Raw genomic sequence first — 22719 nt, 5'->3', positions numbered from 1 at the left:
TGTATGTAAGAAATTAAATTAGCTGATATTATGGAGATGTGTATTCCAATATTACTTCATTTATATTACAGCTGCAGGTGTCCATTCTGCGAACCACAGAGCCTATGGCGATAGGCTGGTGTGGTTGCGCCACCAGGCAGGTCAGTAATCCACTCCCAGTAACTGTAAAGAAATATAAAAGTATGACAGTTAGCAAAAGAGTGCAGTGTAGTCACTAAGTAATAAAATGTGCAAGTAACAGTGTAAAAGTGTTTGCAAGTATTGCTTGATTACAAAAGTGTGTTGCAGTCTGAAATCCAAACAGAAAAATGAAAATGTCTGAAATAAAGTCTGAAATAAAGATGCCCCACCTATAATATCATAGTGCACAACCTGCAGCAGGCTGAAAATTACAGCTGCAGAAGATGAGCAACTCACATGTGTGAAATATATCCCTGTTGAAATACTGAAACATGACAGAAGTGAGACTGCTGGAAAGGATTGTAATAACTACAGGTAAAACATGTCAATAAAGCCTAGAAGTAAGTACCATCCTGAATAGTAAAATGAAAACAAGTGAGAGGGTGTGAGAAAGAGTTATGAATCCACCAATAAAGTAGTAATAACCCCTGTATAAAGTATACTGCAGTCAGTACAGAATGAAATGAATGTGACAAGTAGAACCAAACTGCGAAATGTGTCCAAAGTGTTGCTGCAGCTGGAATGTGTATCCCAAAATCTGGATATGTTGCTCTCAGTCTGCAATATGCAGATAGTATGATTGTCTGAAATATCAAACATCCACAGTTGTCTATAGCTATATAAAGCAAATGTAGCAGGATGATGTAGCTGAACAAAGCCAGATATGAACATGTATGAATAACAATAAAATGTATATTGATGTAGCAGTAACAGTCCTATCACCAAATTGAAGTAGTTATCATATAGGAAACTGTAGTTAGAACAGTAGTGTGTATATATCTGTAGCTATTAGAAATGTACAGCATATGTATTGGTATTCGAAGGTGTTAATAATATTTTCTTCACCCCACCCTATAACCACATATAATCCATTCCACGTGAAAATGGTATGTGCAATCACAATTAACACCCCTGGACATTTGTCCTGATGGGTCATAAATATTTGCATGTCCATTGATGCATCTGCCCTGTTCATACATCCAAACCTGATGGCCTGCTGCCATCAATCAACCCTGCATGTTGTTGGACTGTGTATTGCTGTTCAAATTATGCATGTGTTATGCTTGCTGTTCAATGGTGTGAATATCTGGGTGTTTGGTTAATGGGAATACTAATGCATGCTGTTACAACTAATTGCGAATGGTATTGTATGTTACTAACCCAAACTGTCATGACATAATGCAAAACATAGAATGACAGGGAAGGCGGGTTCCAGTGGACCCACCTCTCCCACCTCAGCTGGCGAGTGCACCTGGCACTAGTGCCCAGTCTGGACCCTCCTCCGGGGGCCCTGTGCCACCTGCGGGTGGAAGCGCTGCAGGGGATGGGGCCCATCTCCCCTCTGCAAGTGTGGCCGGAGGAGAACCACCACTCACCCTCCATAGCGTCCGGACTGTGGTGCATAGGGAGATCCGGGACTCTGTTCTTGAGCACCTACACCAGCTTGAGGCACAGGTGGCACAACTTACGGGCATGCCTGTTGCCTGGCCTACACAGCCCCCAGCACAGCCCCGTCCTGGGCAGTGAAGGAACAGTGGCAACTGCCCATGGGTGGGGATATCAGTTCCACTGTTGCCATCTGTGGGCTCATGGGCTCTGGATATCCAAACCTCCATCCCCATCAATTGTGTAACCCCCCCACATGTGTCATACACCGCCCTTGTATGCGTCTTGTTTGTCTTGTCTGTTGACCTACCCAACCTACCTCCCCAGCTATACTGACTTCCTTCACCTGACATACCACTCTCACCTGAAAAAAAAAAAAGGGCACTCTGTACCCACAAAAAAATTACGCCCCATACATAGCTGCCAATTCCACACATATGTCTACCAGACATGGAAACTATCAATTACAATTGACTGTACAACAAGTATTATTGTTGTCCTTACACCTCTCTCAGGGGTGGAAGGTATCAAATGTCACACCAAATTACAAACATATACACAGCTGTTGCTGATGAAGAAATGGGCAGCTATGGGCCTTACCTACATCCCTCCTGCAAAACCCAAGCTTGTTTCCCTACTGTCTTACCCTCTTTGTGACCCCTTTTTCACCACTTTCCTGTCTCCCCATTTTCATTTCTTTCAAAGAAAATAGCGCAGGTGTGCGCAAGAGTAAGCACGTTTAAGCGGTTGTAAGCGGGTGTGCGCAGAGCTAAACGCCAGTGCGCATGCGTGAGCTCCGCGCAAACCAGTGCTAACCCGGTTACAACTGCTTAAAAGTGCCTTAGTTATTCTGATTGACAGGTCCTGTAGTCAGTTCAAAAGCAAAATAAAATCCCACTGTCAGTCCCGAACCCAGGACCTTGGAAACAGTAGTCTGCATGACGTACCACTAAGCCATGACTGTTATACAAGAACATTGTGCTAAAATAAATATATCATGTAATAGTAGGAATGAATGTAAAGGGAATATAGGATGTGTAGTACACAAAGCATGTCATTTAGAATTACTGTCAAAACTAGTGGATTTCCATAATAGTAGTGTGTGAACAGAAACAGCCATGCTAGTTGGTAGCTAGTAGGTAATAATGTCACTGTAGCACCTTGCAAGCCACACACATACTCACAGCAGGATAATCACTGCCCATACCCCACAACCTCTTACAGGAACACATCCGGACCAAGTAATAAAATATGTGGAGCAAAGGCCCAAAACCAGGGACACATTACAAATAATGTTACAACAAACGCAGACAGTTCAGAGAGTAACAGGGTCTGCATTTTATGTGATGTTTGGAAGGGTACGAAGTCTGAAACTTGAATGTTTGTCACTATATTCTGACTTGAGCCCAGAGTGATTTGCCAGAAAAAGGTGTGCATGAGATATTGACCAAAATATGAGGCAGAAATGTGGACAACCTGCAAATATTTGTACACATGAGAGGTCTGACACCACCATATTTGAATAGTTAAGAGCATAGACATAGCAACAGTGAATGACTTACAGGGATGCCCCACAGACTCCATGTGAAATGTACAAACAGTAGGCAGAAAGGTGCAACAACACATGCAATGGTAACTATGGAGTCCTGAAAGTATTCACCACTTGCATGGCAGAATAAGTGTAGTAATACATATGCTCATGCTAACCCACAGTCACAACTGCAGCATACCAGACAATTTAATGGGTGTACCCCACTGATATGTACCATTCCATGAGGCAGATAACAGATGAAGCTGAGAGTCTCTGGGGCCTGCTCAGCAGCATACTCAAATACCCTAATAGATGTCAAGGCCCACACCATGGCCAGACCACACTGCATGCTGTAACACCCTAGCAGATATAGCAAGCATTCCAAGGTGTGAATGTACATGGAAAATAGGAAAGCTACAGCAGCACACTACAGTCAGGACACCTAGCAGGCATACAAGTAGTGACTGTAAAGGGCAAATATTGAAGCCTTAGCAACAAAGTGCAAGCAAAAGTGAAAGGAAAGCACACACACACACACATTAACAGTAGTAGTAGTTGTAGGTGTCAGTGTACATACACAGTTAGTACAGGAAACTGGAGAAATGAATGGAGGAATGTTAATCTACAACACAGCTGGAAATATTCGAGAGATACCAACCTTTACACTCACAGAACATTGTCCACAGCATACCAGCATGGTCCCTGCCCTTAAAATCTGAAAGGGCTACGCCTATCTCACATACCTTTTTATAGCACTGTTCTGAAATCACAGTGAGAACTGCAATCAGTACACAACTGGCTGCATGCAATTAGCAAATGCTGGCTAACAATTGGTGCAGAGGCCATCACATGGACATATGCAGATACCTACAAAAGTATGCTGTACTCCCAGTCCACGCATGCAATACTTTCATTGCACCCTGAGGAGGACGTGAGAGACAGACAGAGAGAGAGAGAGAGACAGAGACAGAGAAAATTGAAATTAAGCAGACACAAACAAAACTGTTCAGCAACAGCCACCTGAAAGCTGACAACTGGCAAATGGAGCAGCAGGACAGAAAACCAGATGGCAACACAAGCAGCTGTGACAAACACAGGTAATGTAAAGTAATACTATAAAGGTCTACATACTGTGAACCCTCCATATGTGTCATTGGTCTGTATCCATATGTATATGAAGATGTGTAAAGGGCAGGGGACATACAGCAACTATCAGTGAAGGCTGTATATACATTTGTATGTGAGAGCATCTATGTGCACATATCAATGTAGGTTGACTGTAGGTGGTAGTGCAATGTACAAAGTAGGTTTCACAATTATGTATGTTTAGCAGTATGTTAGTGTGTGTATACAGTATGGTAGACAAACATGTTGATATACCTGTCTATCATATGGATACGTATGTATGTCAAAATATGTATGTATGTATCTATCTATATATATATATATATATATATATATATATATATATATATATAATATGCATATATGTATACATACATAGAGAGAGATGTAGGAATGCATAGACAGATGTAGATAGATAGAATATGTACAAACATATATATGTAATGCACACATACAGATATAGATATATGTAGATACATATACATAGACAGACTGATCTGACTATCTACAGGTATGACTGTATATGATGACCTCAACACCCCCTGTCCCACCCCCTCTGTCACTCTCATCCCCTCTGTGTCCCCCCTCCATATCTATAGCAATATATGTACATCAATATATATATATATATATATATGTGTATATGTATACAGACATATCTATATATATATATATATATATATATATATATATATATATATATATATATATATACATATAGATATATCTATATACATATATATATATATATATAGAGAGAGAGAGAGATGTATATATATTCTGAGTGAGGCACATGTGTACAGATGTATTGCAACAGGTGCCTGGTGACAAAGGCATGGAGTGAACACCAGTGTCAAAACCGGAGTACCATACCCCACTTCAAATCACCTACACCAGTAACCACCAGATATGTGATTGGCTGCCCACCACTGCATGTGTCAGGGGTGAACAGGGTCATAAATGTGTACAATAGTGCCCCCAATGATATTCACAGTGGCACACTATTCCTGGAATACCTGCACATGGTATGTGTCAGCAGACATGATGTGTCAGCTATGGACATGTAGGTCGGTGTACCCCTCCACACCACATAATGGATGCCATGGTATGGACCTCACATGACAGCTACAGATATGGAGAAGGACACAGTGACATGTACAACACTGTGACAATGCACTCAAACACATTACCAATGCACAGTGACTGACAACACCACAGAGTGCACACATACTACCCACATAGAGGTTACCACTCCCGGATTTACATATGTAGGTCACACCCATGACAGATGTCCAACAACCATAGTAACACCTCACACCATCCACAACCTAAATGACTGCTGTGTGTCGTCCATGCCACTGCAATAGAGAGCACATGTGTAGGTAAAAGTTCCTACCCACAGATAAGACATACCCTGCAATAAACCACGCAGTGTTAAGAAGCAAGACTCCCCATGAGTACATGTCACACATACCCCTGCTGAATGTTAGTCAGATAGGTAATATGCCATATGAGTCACCCTGTGTAACTGTGTGACAGCAGCAGGTACCATCACATCATATGTGTCACAATGGTCAGGGTAGCAGAACAGTATGCTGCTGTAGTCCCAGGGGCAATAGCATATTGTATAGTATTGTATTGTAATGTAATGTATTGTGTTGTATTGTATTGGTATGTTGAGGTGCCTCCTTCATGGAGTGGAACCACTGCTGCTGTGCGCCAGTGTACAGGTACATATCCTGTAGTCAGGCTAGTGTTACATAGCACTTCTATATGTGTGTTTAGCTCCTGTCAGAGTTTATGTAGCATGCAACTGGGGACACCAGCATGTCCCAGTCATGTTGTGTATTCTGCTTTCATGAGGGCGGCTCTCACCTGGACATCTGTGATGACAGGGAGGTTACAGTCAGCTGGGATAACTATGTCTTATTTTGGGGGAGAGGGCGGGGTGACACCTGCACTGAACCTGTCTGCCACAATGTTGTCAATATCTGTGGTTTCAGTGAAATATTTGTTGTTGTGTACTAACTATGGGCATAGAGGATGGATTCTAACCAGGTTGCTAACATAACTGAAGAAGGCCTTCTGGTTATCTGTAGTGTCCCTCTTGATTTCCCTCTCAAAGTTGCCCATGGATGTTTGTATGATGGAAAATAGACCCTTACTAGTGCTGCTCAGACATGCCTTCCCTTTATGGAATTATGCTCTGTCTTGCAGTAACTTCCATCTTTGTAATACAATCTGTCTATGGCTGGGGTCCACCAGACAGGATGCTGTCCCTTTGTGGAGAGTGTCTTGGTCATATATGGGATTGCATGATCCATGCATTCTCAGAGATGTCTGTAGAAAGCATTTGTGTAGGGGTCAGCATTGTGGGTTGTATCTGCCACTGGCCCAGTGGGCTGAAAGGATACCATGTCACTGTTACAAAGTGTAAAGTTTGGATCTGCAATGTTATTCACTATAGTCGTTTGTGCTGGTGGTGGAGGTGGGATATGTATATCCAGGGCAATTAGTGTGTGGTCAGCTCACAGTAGTTGATGATGTAGGCCATACAGTACCTAGATACAAACCCCCAGAGTGAGGAGGTGCTCTGGACCTGAATCAGTGTTCTGACTGCTGGGGTTTGGTAGTATGTCGTATGGAGTGTGCCAGGTACTGTTGCACAGTTGCTGGCTGAGCACTGATACCTGGCCATTTACATGTGTATCCACCAATAGACAGACAGATGCTATATATGTGAGATATGTTGTATTATAACAGTCGAGTAGCATGTGTAGTATGTGTGCCAAATTCTGCTGACATATATTGCTGATATCAGGTTATTTTCTTTTTCAGGTATATGGCTCACACGCGGAAACCCGCTTACTCCACAGCTGAGGATGAGGAGATACACCAGAGCCTGGTGCGGGATTATGCAATACTCTTTTCCCACACCAGCCAGAATCAGCAGGAGAGGGCTGCACTGTGGCAAGACCTGGTCCGTTGGGTAAATGACATAGGCACGCATAACAGGACATATGAGCAGGTACGACATCACTGCAGTGATTTAATCAGAAATGTCCGTCAGCGTGCGTCGGATATCCACAGGCAACAGGTCGCCACAGGTGGTGGGGTGGCTACACATCCCCCACTCACCAGACTGGAGGGACTACTCATGAGTGTAGTGGCTCCAGTATGCCAGCAACAACAACAGCAGCAGACATGCATTATGATGGAGGCTGGAGCCACGCAGCAGCAAAACAGTGAGTGTGCAGGTAATATGCCATATGTATAGTTGACTGTTGTGTACACTGGTAGTTAATGCATGTGTGAGGTGTGTCCTTGGTTTGTAGCTGTCACCATAGTATTTAATGTGCAAGTGTGATATCCTCAATATTAGCAGCTGACCTGTGAAAGGCGACTGTTGTACTACTGACCTGTATCATACTCAGTAACAAAGGCACAGTTGTGCCCACTGACATTAGTTTCTTCACGTCTGCAGGTCCCTCTGGTGTAATAGCAATGCAGCCTATCCATGCTGGTGAGTGTGTATTAACAATACCTGTAATAGTCTTGATAGTAATAGTAATATTAGGCTCATTTAGTAGTGCTCTTTGTATGCATGTAGGTGTGTCTGTGTCTGTATGTTGATATCACGCATACTGAGTAGTGTACAATTGTGTGCAACTGTGTGCATGTGTACGTGTGCATGTGTGCATGTGTGCACCTGTGCATGTGTGCATGTGTGCATGTGTGCACCTGTGCATGTGTGCATGTGTGCATGTGTGCACCTGTGCATGTGTGCATGTGTGCATGTGTGCATGTGTGCACCTGTGCACGTGTGCATGTGTGCATGTGTGCATGTGTGCATGTGCGCATGTGTGCATGTGTGCATGTGTGCATGTGTGCATGTGTGCATGTGTGCATGTGTGCATGTCTGGACCTGTGCATGTGTGGATGTGTGCATCACTGGTAATGTGTAGACATTGTAAACTGTGTTTCCTGTTTCCCTCCCACAGGTTCTGGTGCTGCTCTGGTGTCATGCAGCAGGGAACCTGAATCAGGTGCCATGGGTACTGATAATGATGACATCTGTGTAATGGCACAGGAAGGTATGCCAGGGTCCGCCATTGGTCAGCCGATTGACAGTACACAGCTGTCGACCCCATCAATGTGCACAGTCATCCTGCCAATACACCCTTTGTCACCAATGTCCCTAGGTGATGGACAGCATACAGTGGGCATTGACCAGGGTAATGTGGTATCTGTGGCACATGCCTCCCCACACAGCGGCCATGGGCATGGCCCAGAGATGGTACCACACAGACAGATGTCCAGGGGTTCTCGTGGGAGCATCCATGGGCGTACTGCCCCTGTCAGACGTGCCCACAGAGGTCTTACAACCTCAGCTATGTTTCGGGCTGTCATGCAGGCACAGTCACGTATGGAATGGTACACCAGACAGGGTCTGAGGGAGCTGACAGCATGTCGCACAGCCATGACTGACAGTATGCGTGACATTGCGGCTGCCATCCGTAATTTCACCGATGCCATAGACAGATGTTGCGGGGACATATTAGACCGGTTCCACAACTACATGTCCATGAGCCAGGGCGATGGTGGACGGTTGAGGCGTCGACGTGGGCGTATGCCAGCAACAGCAGCAGCTTGCAGTCGTCGCGGATGACAACAGGGCCGCGGCCACCCCCATAGTGCCAGCAGCAGCCCCAGCAAAGCTGGGTCTGTGCTGTCATCAGACCGCCCCAAGAGACCACGTGCACGTGGCTCTGGCCAGGCCCGACAGGGATCTGTGTCCAGTCAACGAACACCTGCTTCTGATGACAGTACCCAATCTGGGTTGGTACCGGATACGGTCCGTAGCACCCCTGCAAGGCACAGGTACCGTGCCCATGGCCAGAGACACTGATCTGTATGACCTGGCAGGTACAGTCTGTGGCTGTCCACAAACACCAGTATATGGCAGCCATGAGGTGGAACTGTTTGCATCCATACACACATGCAAATTGACAACACCTAGGGCTACCGCATACACGCACACACTGCATCAACATTGCCCCACCTTGTACTGCTGTCCCTCACCAACACACACACACATACATGTCAATCGGTGGTATCGGTGGCTGACTCAGGCATACCAAGTTCACACCCTGTGCATATGATGAAACTGTGCCACCTCCTGCAATCTCTAACATCAGTGCAGGTACAGGTTAACATGTTGCTGATGCACAGGGTGACTACATAGACGTGTAGTAATAGTATCATGTTGTTAACAGTACTGTGTGCTGAATTAATTGTGGGTATATCACAGCATGCCTGATGCAGTAAGGGTGTGATTGTCATGTACTGTTGTCTACACCCATGGTAAGTACCATAGTGTATCATCTGCACATGTTGGCATACTGGTGGTAAGGATGTCAACAGAAGGCTACATACATAGGTAGCACAGGGGATAAGGTAATGAATGTATTAATACGCAATGATGGACATGTAAACTGCAAGTGGCATGTTGCCCACACTGGACTCTGCAATGTGGATGTTTGAGGATGTTGATATGTGTGCAGTACTACACGACTGGTACAAGACACACAGGAGCACCCTAGCACTGCAAGCTCACATCTCATACCATGCTAGACAGCCCCAACACACAAAACTAACTGTCACAGGAGGGAGAGTCCCCATACATGTCAGGGATACTGTGGTGGCAGGCCAGGTAGCACACATCCTACTACGTATGGAACCACTGAGTGAAGGCTCAGTGTCTGTTATTTGACATGTGTATTACTGCAGGTATGAGCACATGGGTTTCCATCCAGTTATTGTACATCCTGACAGTACATGGTCTGTACACTTGTGTGCGCTGAGACTGGACCCTAGCCATCTGACCTGTGTATTTCCATGTACATGTGCATAGTGCCTGCATATTTGCAGTGTTACCTACTGGAAGTGGTACAGCTTGTTTGTTGTACAATGGACTACATGCAGCCCTGCTTACTGTAGCTTTGTTTGCATGCATGTTTGCTTGCAATTACCCTGGAATACTGATCCCACCTGCAATGCATAGTTACAGAGCTTCTGTGTACTCCTAGTGACATCTGCATAGCTTACTATATGTATGTCCATGTCTCACTTGACAGAATGTCACTGTTTGTCCTGTTCACATGTACGTTGCCTGTGACACATTGCATATGACTTACCTGGCATTTGTCCACGTGAGCAGTCATATATGCTACTGCTAACTAATCACAGGCACTACACCCTCACATATTCATCTTCTGTTGAACCACCTGCTTCGCTAGGGACGGCTTGCACCTGTCACCCCTGGGCTTTCAGATATTGGCAAAGGCTCTTGCTACCCCCATAGTGCCTATGTTAGGCAAGGCTCAAATGACAAACCCACCTTCATAGGTATCACAAGGGATAAGAAACTAAGAGTAATGCTACCCAACGCCAGAAGTCTAAATCTCAAGATGCATGCACCCGAAACTCTCCTTGGCATGGAGAACATCGATATCTGTGCAGTAAAAGATGCCTGGTTCAGGGCTACCGAGATCACCCCAGTACTACCAGGTTATACCTCATACCATGCTTTTCAGCCCCAAAACTTGGAAGAACCACAAATGGAGGGGTAGTATTGATATTCATCAAAGATACCCACACCTCCAGGTTGGTGGCAAAGCACCAAGCATCAGAGACTATCCATGTGCAACTAACAATGGGTGAAACTGCCTTCCAGGTTATAGCCTGCTACAGACCACCCTCCCAAACCCAAGAACTGCACTCGGCTGTCCTGTGAACAGTGGAAATATGAAGGTCTCTCCAAACACCATTATATTGGGCGACGTCAACTACCCAAACATGGACTGGGAGCATGACTCTAGCTCCAACACCCTAGGCCAAAGATTCCTAGAATATATGAGCTCAAATGCTATGGAACAACTTGTTACCACTCCCACAAGAAGGTGAAACATACTGGACCTGATCATCACCAACATGGGGACTCTATGCTCCAGAACAGAAGTGTATCCCTCACTGGTAAGATCGGACCATAAACTAATCTCACTGGATATTCACATCCCAACCCCACCCCTGCCCAGAACACCACAGTGAACAACTTCTCTAAAGCAAATTCACACTCCTCAAAACTGAGGTGGAAACCTTCAAAGCCCCCGGGCCTGTGGAAACTACAGACCAGACCGCAGATTCCTCTATAAACGCATTCTATGGACACCTTCAGGAATGCATGGGTCATGTGATCCCGAATAAAACCAAGACCCAATCCTCCAAAGGCAGACGTCCTGTCTGGTGGACCCCAGCCATAAACAAACTACACAATAGAAGGAGGAAGCTACTAAATGATACAGCAAAATCCCAAAAGGGAAGGCATCACTGATCAGTATTAGCAAATAACTACAGGCACTCATAAGATTGTCTAAGGCCAGCTTCGAGAGAAATTGCTCAGGACACTAAGGATAATCACAAGGCTTTCTTTAGTTATGTTAGGAACCTGGGTGTTAATTCCCAGATATGCTCAGAGGTAGTCCAAAATGTCAATAGAAACACCAAACCCACAGACATTGCCAACATTCTAGCTGACAGGTTCAGTGCAAACTTCTCACCCCCCTCCACACCGAAAGGGCAAATATGTATCCCAGCAGAGTGCTGCCCCCATGACATCTCAGATGCTCAGGTAAGAGCCGCCCTCTCCAAAGCAATACACACTGCATCAATGGGACCAGACAGTGTCCTGAGCTGTGTCCTACATGACCGCCAAGACGTGCTACAACCAAACATAAAACTACTGTTCAATCCCACCCTTACTACAGGATATGTGTCCAAAGTGTGGTGTACAGCAACAGTGGTCCCTCTACAGAAAGGTGGTGCCTCAACGGATCCTGGTCACTATCGCCCCATAAGCCACACTAGCTTGGTCTGCAGAGCTATGGAATGGATCATCATGGACCACATAAATATAGATATTGGGGACCTACAGACACTGGTTCATACCCAGTTTGGCTTTGTTAAGGGCAGATCCTGCCTCTCAAACCTGGTTGATTTCTTTGAAACAGTCACCAAGGCCATTGATGAGGGGAAGGTGGTCCACACAGCCTACCTGGACCTCGCAAAAGCCTTCAAAACAATAACCCACTCGGGCATTCTAGAGAAGCTCACCAGCTTAAATATGAGCCCCTATGTCACTAGATGGATTGCACACTGGCTCTAGGACAGAACCCACATGGTTAGAACTGCTGGAGCCATGCCAGACTCCAAACCAGTTACAAGTGGTGTCCCACAAGGCTCAGTCCTGGGACCTCTCTTGCTTGGTATATATTTATCGGAGGTACAGGCCAACATGGAAGGACTGTGGCTGACCAAATATGCAGATGACTGCAAACTGGCTGCCATAATCGACTCTCCAGCCGACACAAGCATCTTCCAAAGGGGCCTCATAGAAACAGACAACTTGTGCCAGAGCCATGGCCTCCAGCCGAATGCAAAAATGTGTATAGTCATCCCCTTTGGCAAAAACAAAGTGCCCACAAAGTACCACATAGGTGGTACTCCATTACGTACAGAAGAAGTAATTAGGGACCTGGGGACCCAAGTTGATAGCAATCTCTCATTTGACAACCACATGGCCAAAGTGGTTAGAAAGGCATTGTATATAGCCCACCCCATCATGAAGGGATTCATATCTACATCAGGGGAGGACATCGTGCCTCTTTACTCATCCCTCATCAGGCCCATAATTGAGTACAATCCCCCTGTTGGGATGTACCTTACCAGACACCTGCAGCAACTGGAAAGACCCCACAAGTACCTCACCAAGAGGATCAAAGGGCTCAAACAGATGCCATATGCTGACCGGTTAAAGAAACCCCAGCTCTACTCAGTGGCATACCGCCTGTTCAGAGGCGATCTGTGCCTAATGTATAACGCCATGTCAAACCCAGAATTAATGGGCATGCTGCACCTGAGAATATCCAAATCCCATCGGGCTACACGCTTGAGAGACCTGAACCTCAGCACTGAAATAAATAGGACATGCTGGAGGGACAGATTCATAACCCAGAGGCTCACTTCACTCTGGAATAAAATCCCAGTCCAGGTTTGGCAGAGTCCCTCATTGACTCTCTTCAAGAGGAATCTTGATGAGTGGATGGGACATTGTTGGTTTACACCAGGTATCACTTCTGTGTCACTGTTAGACAGAGGCACAGTATACTAACCTCGGAAAAGGGCATGGCAAGATATATTTACAATGGATGGCGACAGCAAACACATTCTGGCTAGGTTCTTAAATGCCCTAGGGCAGATAGCCTAGTATGAAGCTATGAACCTATGAACCTATGTACCTTGTTCCCCATTGGCCCTATGTGCTGTTAATCACCATGGCAATCACAATACTATGGTAGCATGTGCAAAGGTCAGTTGTCAGTCACCTCTATGGTACAGTTGTGGAATATGTGGGTCATGTGGCAATGTCACAGCTGCCACATGTACACAGTCAACCCTCTCCCCTACACATGGACGTACAACACATGTATGAGATGGAACCACATAGCCAAACTGGGGACTAAGCACTCTGAACCCAGTACTGGCATAACCTGTCAGGTGGCATGCAATACTACAGTGACTACAATACCAGTCTGATGTAGACCTACACTGACAGCAATACAAGCACGTGTACACACTGGGCCATTCGTGGAGCCTTAGAATAGCATCTTGCCTGAGCAGCACACACCTCTGCAGCTGGCACACAGGCATACGTTATGCCTGAACACATCACACAACACATAGCACACAAATCCTGTGTGCCAAACAGTCACAGCCTGTACGGCTAGACAACACACCTTCCACAGTTGTGTTAGCTACCTTTATTGTCCGGTACAGTGTGGTCATGCTCACCAGGCTGGACAAGGTGAAGGTCACAGTGATATGCCCGTGGGGCACTATGGTCAACCACATAACACAAGCATACAGGTCAGTCAGAGGCATGGACACAATATGACTCAGTCATTGTCCATGCCACATACCTTCTCCTGCTGTACTTGTAGGGTGCTGACATCATCAGTGTTTAGAAAGGGGAATGTGCATCCTGTATTGTGTTTTCCCAGTTGCCAAAAGGGACATTTCCCTCACACAGACTTGCACACACACCCACTGAGCATTTGCAGGATTTAAACCCCTACCTAACTATGTTATGACAGTCGAGACTGACGCATTAGCAGAGCGAGCTATTCTCATTACTGGGAGGTTTCCCTTCTCCTGCTGTACTTCTAGGGTGCTGATATCATCAGTGGTTAGAACGGGTAATGTGCATCCGGTAGTCTGTTCTCCTAGTTGCCAGGAGGGACATTTTCCTCACACACAATTGCACACACACTAACCCCCCTCATCCACACACACACTTGCCATTTGCAGGATTCAAACCCCTACCTGACTATGTTATGACACTCGAGACGGACGCATTAGCAAAGCACGCTATTTGCATTAATGGGAGATTTCCCTTCTCCTGCTGTACTTATAGGGTGCTGACATCATCAGTGTTTAGAAAGGGGAATGTGCATCCTGTATTGTGTTTTCCCAGTTGCCAAAAGGGACATTTCCCTCACACAGACTTGCACACACACCAACCCCACTCACACACACACTGAGCATTTGCAGAATTCAAACCCCTACCTGACTATGTTATGACACTTGAGCCAGACGCATTAGCGGAGTGCGCTATTTGCATTACTGGGAGGTTTCCCTTCTCCTGCTGTACTTATAGGGTGCTAACATCATCAGTGTTTAGAAAGGGGAATGTGCATCCTGTAGTGTGTTTTCCCAGTTGCCAAAAGGGACATTTCCTTCACACAGACTTGCACACACACCAACCCCACTCACACACACTTGCCATTTGCAGGATTCAAACCCCTACCTGACTATGCTATGACAGTCGAGGCAGATGCATTAGCAGAGCGCGCTATTTGCATTACTGGGAGGTTTTCCTTCTCCTGCTGTACTTATAGGGTGCTGACATCATCAGTGTTTAGAAAGGGGAATGTGCATCCTGTATTGTGTTTTCCCAGTTGCCAAAAGGGACATTTCCCTCACACAGATTTGCACACACACCCACACACACACTGAGCATTTGCAGGATTCAAACCCCTACCTATGTTATGACACTCGAGACAGACACATTAGCAGAGCACGCTATTCGCATTACTGGGAGGTTTCCCTTCTCCTGCTGTACTTATAGGTTGCTGACATCATCAGTGTTTAGAAAGGGGAATGTGCATCCTGTATTGTGTTTTCCCAGTTGCCAAAAGGGACATTTCCCTCACACAGACTTGCACACACACCAACCCCACTCACACACACCCACACTGAGCATTTACAGGATTCAAACCCCTACCTAACTATGTTATGACACTTTGAGATGGACGCAGTAGCGGAGCGCGCTATTTGCATTACTGGGAGGTTTCCCTTCTCCTGCTGTACTTATAGGGTGCTGACATCATCAGTGTTTAGAAAGGGGAATGTGCATCCTGTGGGGAGGCAGACGCCAAGCACACTCTGGCTAAGCTGTCATTCCCTAGGGCAAACAGCCTAGTGTTGACCTCTACACCCATATGTTTAATTGTCAAATGCACATTATTTGTTGCTGATAGACTGTTTGCAGGTCTTTATTGCCATAGCATTCCCTGTTTGTATGAACAACTTGTGTATCTGTGGAATATGTTTGCATATGGGAGGGATCCACTATATCACGTATGTCTCTGTAGTCATTTAACTGTGTGCACTGGGCAGATTGCTGTAATGTGGTTGGTTCCTGGAATAACACGCATAAATACCAGATATGTGTGGCCAACTGCTAAACTGAGATTTGGCCTAAGTGTGTGAGCATGCCCAGTTCAGCCTTCCCATGGCATGTTGTCTGACATATGTCTCATTTATCAAAGTGTGTGAGCATGCCCAGTGTGAGCTTTCCATATCTTGAACTCTGCAGCCCACCACATTTGTGGATGAGTGTGAACTTCAACAAATATCTCCCGTTTATGGTTCTGTGTTGTGTGTCATGTTGCGTAGTTACTGTCCAACTGCTTTGTGTGTGAACACAACAGGGATTATACTGTGCCTGCAGGGTTTGCATGGGATACTTTGCATACAGTTGTCAACATCCTTTCACACTGACCTAACACTGTAGTACTGTATAGTGTACTGGTTCAGTACTTTGGCTGTGGTGGACAGTATCCTGGGCTTTAGTCCTATCACTGCTTTACATTTCCATAGTGAGCACAACAGCCTGGTTAGGGGCCAGTTGTGCACATCTGACCATGTTGCATTATGTTCAGATATGAACTACTTAAACCAGGCTTGTCCAACATTGGTAGTGTATTCCACAACATAGGTGTACATTTGCAAACACTAGTGATGTGACCTAGGCCATTTCTAATGCTAGTCGGAGAGTGTGTTTGTCCTTCGACACACATTGTAAGTGGAGTTTGCCATGACATATGTCATGGTTAGTATACTGTGCCTCTGTCTACCTGTGACATAACAGTGATACCCAGGGTAAAGCTACCATCTCCCATCCACTCATCAAGATTCCTCTTGAGGAGAATCGATGAGTGACTCTATGGATAGCCTGTACTGGGAGTTTACTCATGGGTGGGGTGGCTTCTGTGTTATGGATCATGCAGTACAGCTTGTCCTATGTAAGTCAGTGCTGGGGTTCAGGTCTCTCATGTGCATAGCTCACTGCCATTCAGATTGTACAAGGTGCAGCATGTTTATTGATACCAGCTTGGACATGGCTTTATACATCAGGCACAGCTTGCCTCTGGGTGGGCAGTATGGCAGTGTGTGTAGCTGCAGTTTGTTTAATCAGGCAACACATGGCATCTATGCAAGCTCTTTGATACTCCTGGTGAGGTACTGTTGGGGACTTTACAGTTGATGGAGGTGTCTGCTGAGGTACATCTCACAGGGGCTATTGTAGTCAATTGTAACGCTGATGAAGGATGACTGCAGAGCCACAATGACCTCCCCTTATCTAGATCTGACAGCCTTCATGATTAGGTGGGTATATGGTATGTTTCTGTGAACACTACAGCCACATGTTTGTCCAATGCAGGATATCTATCACCTTGTGTCCCCAGGTCTCTCATTACATGTTAAGTACGTAATGGGTTAACACCTATGTGGTAATTGGTGGGCACTTACTGTATATCCACGGGGGTTGACTATACACTTTTCTGCAATTAGCTTGCTGACATGGCTATGGCACCAGTTGTCTGTTTCTATGTGGCCCTTTTGTGGGATGCTTGTGTCAGCTGGAGGGTCATATATGGTGAGCAGTTTGTAGTCCTCTGCAAACATGTTCAGACACAGTCCTTCCATGTTGGCCTGTACCTATGGGACATATATACCAGACGAGGGAGATCCCAGGACCAAGCCTTGTGGGATGCCAGTTATATCTGGTTTGTAGTCTGACATGGCTGCAGCATGTCTGACCATGTCTGTTCTGTCCTTGGTCTGGTTTGCAAACCCTCTACTGACATAGGGGTTTATATTTAAGCTGGTGAGCATATCTATAATGAACACGTAGGGTATTGTATAAAAGCCTTTGCAAGGTCCAGCTACGCTGTGTTGACCACATTGCCCTCATCAATGACCTTAATGACTGTTTCAAATGAGTCAAACATGTTTAGGGGCAGGATCTGCACTTAAGAAAGCCACACTGGGTAGGGTCCGGTGTCAGTAGGTCCCCAATATCTTTATGTCTGCGGTACATGCTGATCCTTTCCATAGCTGTGCAGACCAAGCTTCTCAGGATTCTGGGGTGGTAGTTTTCAGTATCCATTCAGGCAACACCTTTGTTGAGAAGGACCACTGTTGTTGTACACTGCTCTTTGGGTACATATCCTGTGGTAAGGCTGACATTGAGCAGTAGTGTGATTTGGCATTCCATAGCTGTCTTGGAGTCCATGTTGGACTCAGCCCAGGACACCATCTCATACCATTGCTGCTGTGTGTTTTGCTTTATAGATGCTGGCTGTTACCTCAGCATCTGCAATGTCAGGGGGCCAGCAATCTGCTGGGATAGATATTTTGCATTTTGGGGGGGGGGGGGTTTGCACTGCACCTGTCAGGATGTATGTTGGCAATATGTGTGTGTGTTTGGTATGTTGTTTGTGATATTTGTGTGATTCAGAGCATATCTGTGAATTCCCAACACAGTTCCTACCATCAGTTGTGGAAGCCTTGGGATTATCCTTAGTGTCCTGTACAATTTGTATCTTCATAGGTTCATAGGTTCATACTAGGCTATCCACCCTAGGGCATTTGTTAGCCTAGCCAGAGTGTGTGTGGCTTTCGCCACCCCTTGCTATGTGAATATTATGGCCATTTATGATTTGCTTTGCTGTGCCTCTGTCTGGCCGTGACACAGTGAAGACCCCCAGTGTAACTCTACGATCATCCATCCACTTGGCAAGATTCCTGTTGAAGAGTGTCAGTGAGGGGCTCTGCCTAACATGGAAAGAGATTCTTTTCCAGGGTGTGGGGAGCCTCTGGGTTATGTATCTGTCCCTCCAGCACATCTTATTTCATTATGTGTTGAGGTTGACATCTCTCACTCTCACAGCTCCAATGGCTTTGAGTTTTCTGGGGTGGAGCATGTCCATTACTCCTGTGTTGGACATGGCCTTGTACAACAGGCATGCAATGCCTCTGTGTAGGCAGTATGTGACTGCATTCAGCTGGGGTGTCTACAGCCAGGCAGCATATGACACATATTTGAGACCCTTTATCCTCTTGGTGAGGTACCTTTGAGGTCTTTCTAACTGCTGCAGGTGTCAGGTAAGGTACATCCCATATGAGGCATTGTACTAGATTATGGGTGTGATAAGAGAACAGTATAGGGGCACAATGACCTCTGCTGACGTAGATGTGAATCCTTTCATGATACGGTGTCCAATGTAGACAGTCTTCCTAGCCACATTGGCAATGTGAGTGTCATATAACAGGTTACTGTCCACTTGTGTCCCTAGGTCCCTGATTACTCCTTCCATACATAATGGTTTACCACATATGTGGTGATTTGTGAGTACCTTGTTTGGTATTTGGTGGGACATTCATACTGTCCAGTGTCTTCAGGATGGCTGGGTGGGGTTCCTGTGTGTGAGAGTGTGGTCTGTAGCATGCTACAGACTGTACAGCAGTCTTGCCTATGGTTAGTTGCACATGGGTGGACTCCAATGCCTTGTGCATTGTCAGTTACCTGGACGTATGGGTGTCTGTGCTGAATATGGATACTCACCCTCCTTTTATGTTTTATTCCAGGTTTTGGGGCCATGACGCATGATATGTGGTATAAACTGGTAGTGCTGGTGTGTTGTCAGGAGGCTTGCAGCAGGTTTCTGTCACTGCACAGACATCGATGTTCTCCATACTGGGGATGGCCTCGGGAGCATGCATATTGGGGTTTACACATCTGGCATTGGTCAGCATTACCCTTATGTTTCTTTCCACTTATGTTTTGTAGGGTGGTGGGTTAGTCTTTTCAGCCTTGCCTACGAAAGGCTCTATGGAGGTGGCAAAAGCCTTATCCAATATCCAGACGCCCAGGGTAACAGGTGCAAGCCATCCCTGGAACAGCTGCGTGGCTTGTCAAGCATGACATCCCAAGCAGACAGACATTGGATCCCCTTGGAATGACACCAGTAATTGTGCCACTTGTTATAACTGATCATTCCATGTTTGTACTGTGGCATCATTCTTGGTGAGGGTAGGATGCTGCAAACGGTCAGTGTCATACCAGCCTGGACTACATAATCAGAGAGCTCATCTATGTCTCTTTTCATGTAGTCCGGGGAGGTACATCTCAGGTCATTCATGATCATATTTCTACTTGCTTTGGGGTGACCTGCATACTTGTGTTATGTGGCGTATTGTGACAGCCTACAGGCAGTTTACTGTACCCTTTCCCTTGTTCAGTCTGGTGTGTGGGACAGCAGTGTGTCTCGCTATGGAGTCACCTATTACAACTGTATCAGGCATGTTGTTTCTCCTTCTGGCCTGTGACTGTTTGGCACACCAGCTTTGTGTACGATGTGTTGCATATGCTATGTTTGGAGGTTGTTTGATTGGGTATCTGCTTTGGAGGCCTCTGTTGGTGTGGTTTGTTTGTAATTCGGGCCTCCGGGAATGTTTTTCTGTGTTTATGTCTTTGGTTTGCAGTTGTGATAGGTCTATGTGGGACTGGGTTTGTGGTGTGTGTGGTTACCTTCTCCTCCTGACTAGTTTTGGGAGTACTGAGTTGAGGGAGCTCAGCCTCCAGTTTGGATAGATGGTTGCATCTCTCACATATATTTGTATTTCTTGGGGGGAGTTGGGGGTTGTCTGTGTACTTGGGGCAGGTGTAACATTACCTCAAGATTCACAGATTCAACTTGTTGTGGCTGGCCTTAGTGGATTGTATGTGTGGACATATTTTATTGCCATACTACTGATCAGTGATTACTTCATTTTTTATGTTTGCTCTATCATGTCGTACCTTCCTCATTCTCTTGCATGGTTTGGTTATGGCTGGCGTCCACCATGCCAGATGCCTGCGTGTATGGCATTGTGTCTTGTTTTAATTTAGGATTGCATAATCCAAGCATTCCTGGCAGTGTTCATGGAATTGCTGTATTACAGGTTCTGAGGTGTGGCCCATATTTTGCACCTGCACAGGACCTTTAATGGATTCCACATCAGTTTGGAGGAGTGCAAATATTGCTTTACACATGTTTTTCACTGTGGTTTTCTGGCCAGGGACTGTGGTCAGGATTTGTATATCCAGTGTGATTTCTCTATGGTCTGGTTTTACCAGTGAGCAATACACTTCTCATCTTGCCATCCAGTACCCATGTTGCTGATTATCACATCCAGTATGCTTACCCCTCTTGTGGGAGTGGTACGTTGTTACTGGGCATTTTGGTTTATGGATTCTATGAACTTTTGTCCTACAGTGTTGGGGCTAGTATAATGCTCCTAGTCTATGTCTGGGTATTTTCAGTCACCCAATATAATGTGGTTTGGAGGACTTGATATATTCATGTATTCCAGCATAGGCCAGGTGCAGTTCCTGGTGTTGGGACGGTAGTCTGTAGCAGGCTATAAACTGGGGGGCAGTTTTAGCCACTGTTACTTGACCATGGCTAGTCCATGCTGCTTCTTGTTGTGGTACCAACATGGGGGTGTGCTTATCCTTGACAATTATTGCTAGTCACCCTCCTTTTGTAGCTTGTTCCATGTTTTGAGGCTGTACAGCACAGTATGAGGTGTAACCCGGTAGTGTTAGGGTGCTGTTGTGAGCCTTGACCCAGTTTTCTGTTACAGCACAGATATCAACATTCTCCATACTGGATGAGTTTAGACTGCATGCATCTTGCTGTTTCGACTTCTGGCATTGGGTAGCATTACATCTAGGTTCTTATCCCTTCTGATACCTGTGGAGGTAGGTTTGTGTTTTGAGCCTTACCTATTCAGGGCACACTGTGGGTAACAACAGCCTTTACCAGTATCCATACGGCCTGCACTGATAGGTGCATGCCAGTCCTAGCAGGTGGAGCATCATGTCATGCTCAGCATGTCATCCCAGGCTGGCACACACTGGATCCCCTTTGACTAACTGTGATACTTCAGCCAATTATTGCACTTGATCATCTCATTGTCATATTGTGGCATGATGCTTGGTGAGGGTAGGATGTTAGTCAGGGTCCTCAGGTGTGCATATAGTACATGGTGTTACATTACTTAACACATGGCATTCATGCCTCAGGTGGTGCTACAGGGCTGCCTCTGTCGGATGCACATATTACACTCCCTGTACATGTTTGTGAGCAGGTCATGTCATTTTAGGCATCCCTGTTATTATTTGAGTGAGTCAGAGGGGGTATCATTCCCAGGGTTCCTACTGAGCCAGTGTATGTGCTATGCATTGCCTCTTTGCCAAGGCCAGGGCATACTGGGCACACCTCCTTCTGCCTACTGGGGCAGGCTCAGGTTGTTCCTCCTCTGAGTCATGCTCTGCCTGTGATGGCCTTGGCAATGGTGGGGGGCTGTCTGGCCCAGCCCTATGCTGGTCCTGCTGCAGCTGTTTTCGCAAGATCATATTATGTAGCATAGCACATACCATGACAATTTGGGTACATGTAGTTGATGAGTACTGCAAGGCTCTACCAGATGTGTCCAGACATCGGAACCGTGACTTGAGCAGCCCAAACACACGCTCTATTACATTATGTGTTTGTGTGTGTGCCTCATTATGGCGTTCCTGTTCAGGTGTGTGTGCGTTTCTGATGGGTGTCATCAGCCACGGCTCCAGTGCATAACCTGCATCCCCCACTAGGTGTCCGTGTGGGATGTCCCCATTGGCAAATGTCTGGTACAGCTGCGTCAAATGCCAGATGTGGGAATCATGGTAGCTCCCAGGGCAGCCAGCACACACATTCATTATTATG

Source organism: Protopterus annectens, chromosome 2.part0, assembly GCF_019279795.1.
Source record: "Protopterus annectens isolate FY-2018-M chromosome 2.part0, PAN1.0, whole genome shotgun sequence".
NCBI lineage: Eukaryota > Metazoa > Chordata > Ceratodontiformes > Protopteridae > Protopterus > Protopterus annectens.
Note: the sequence above shows the minus strand (reverse complement) of the source record.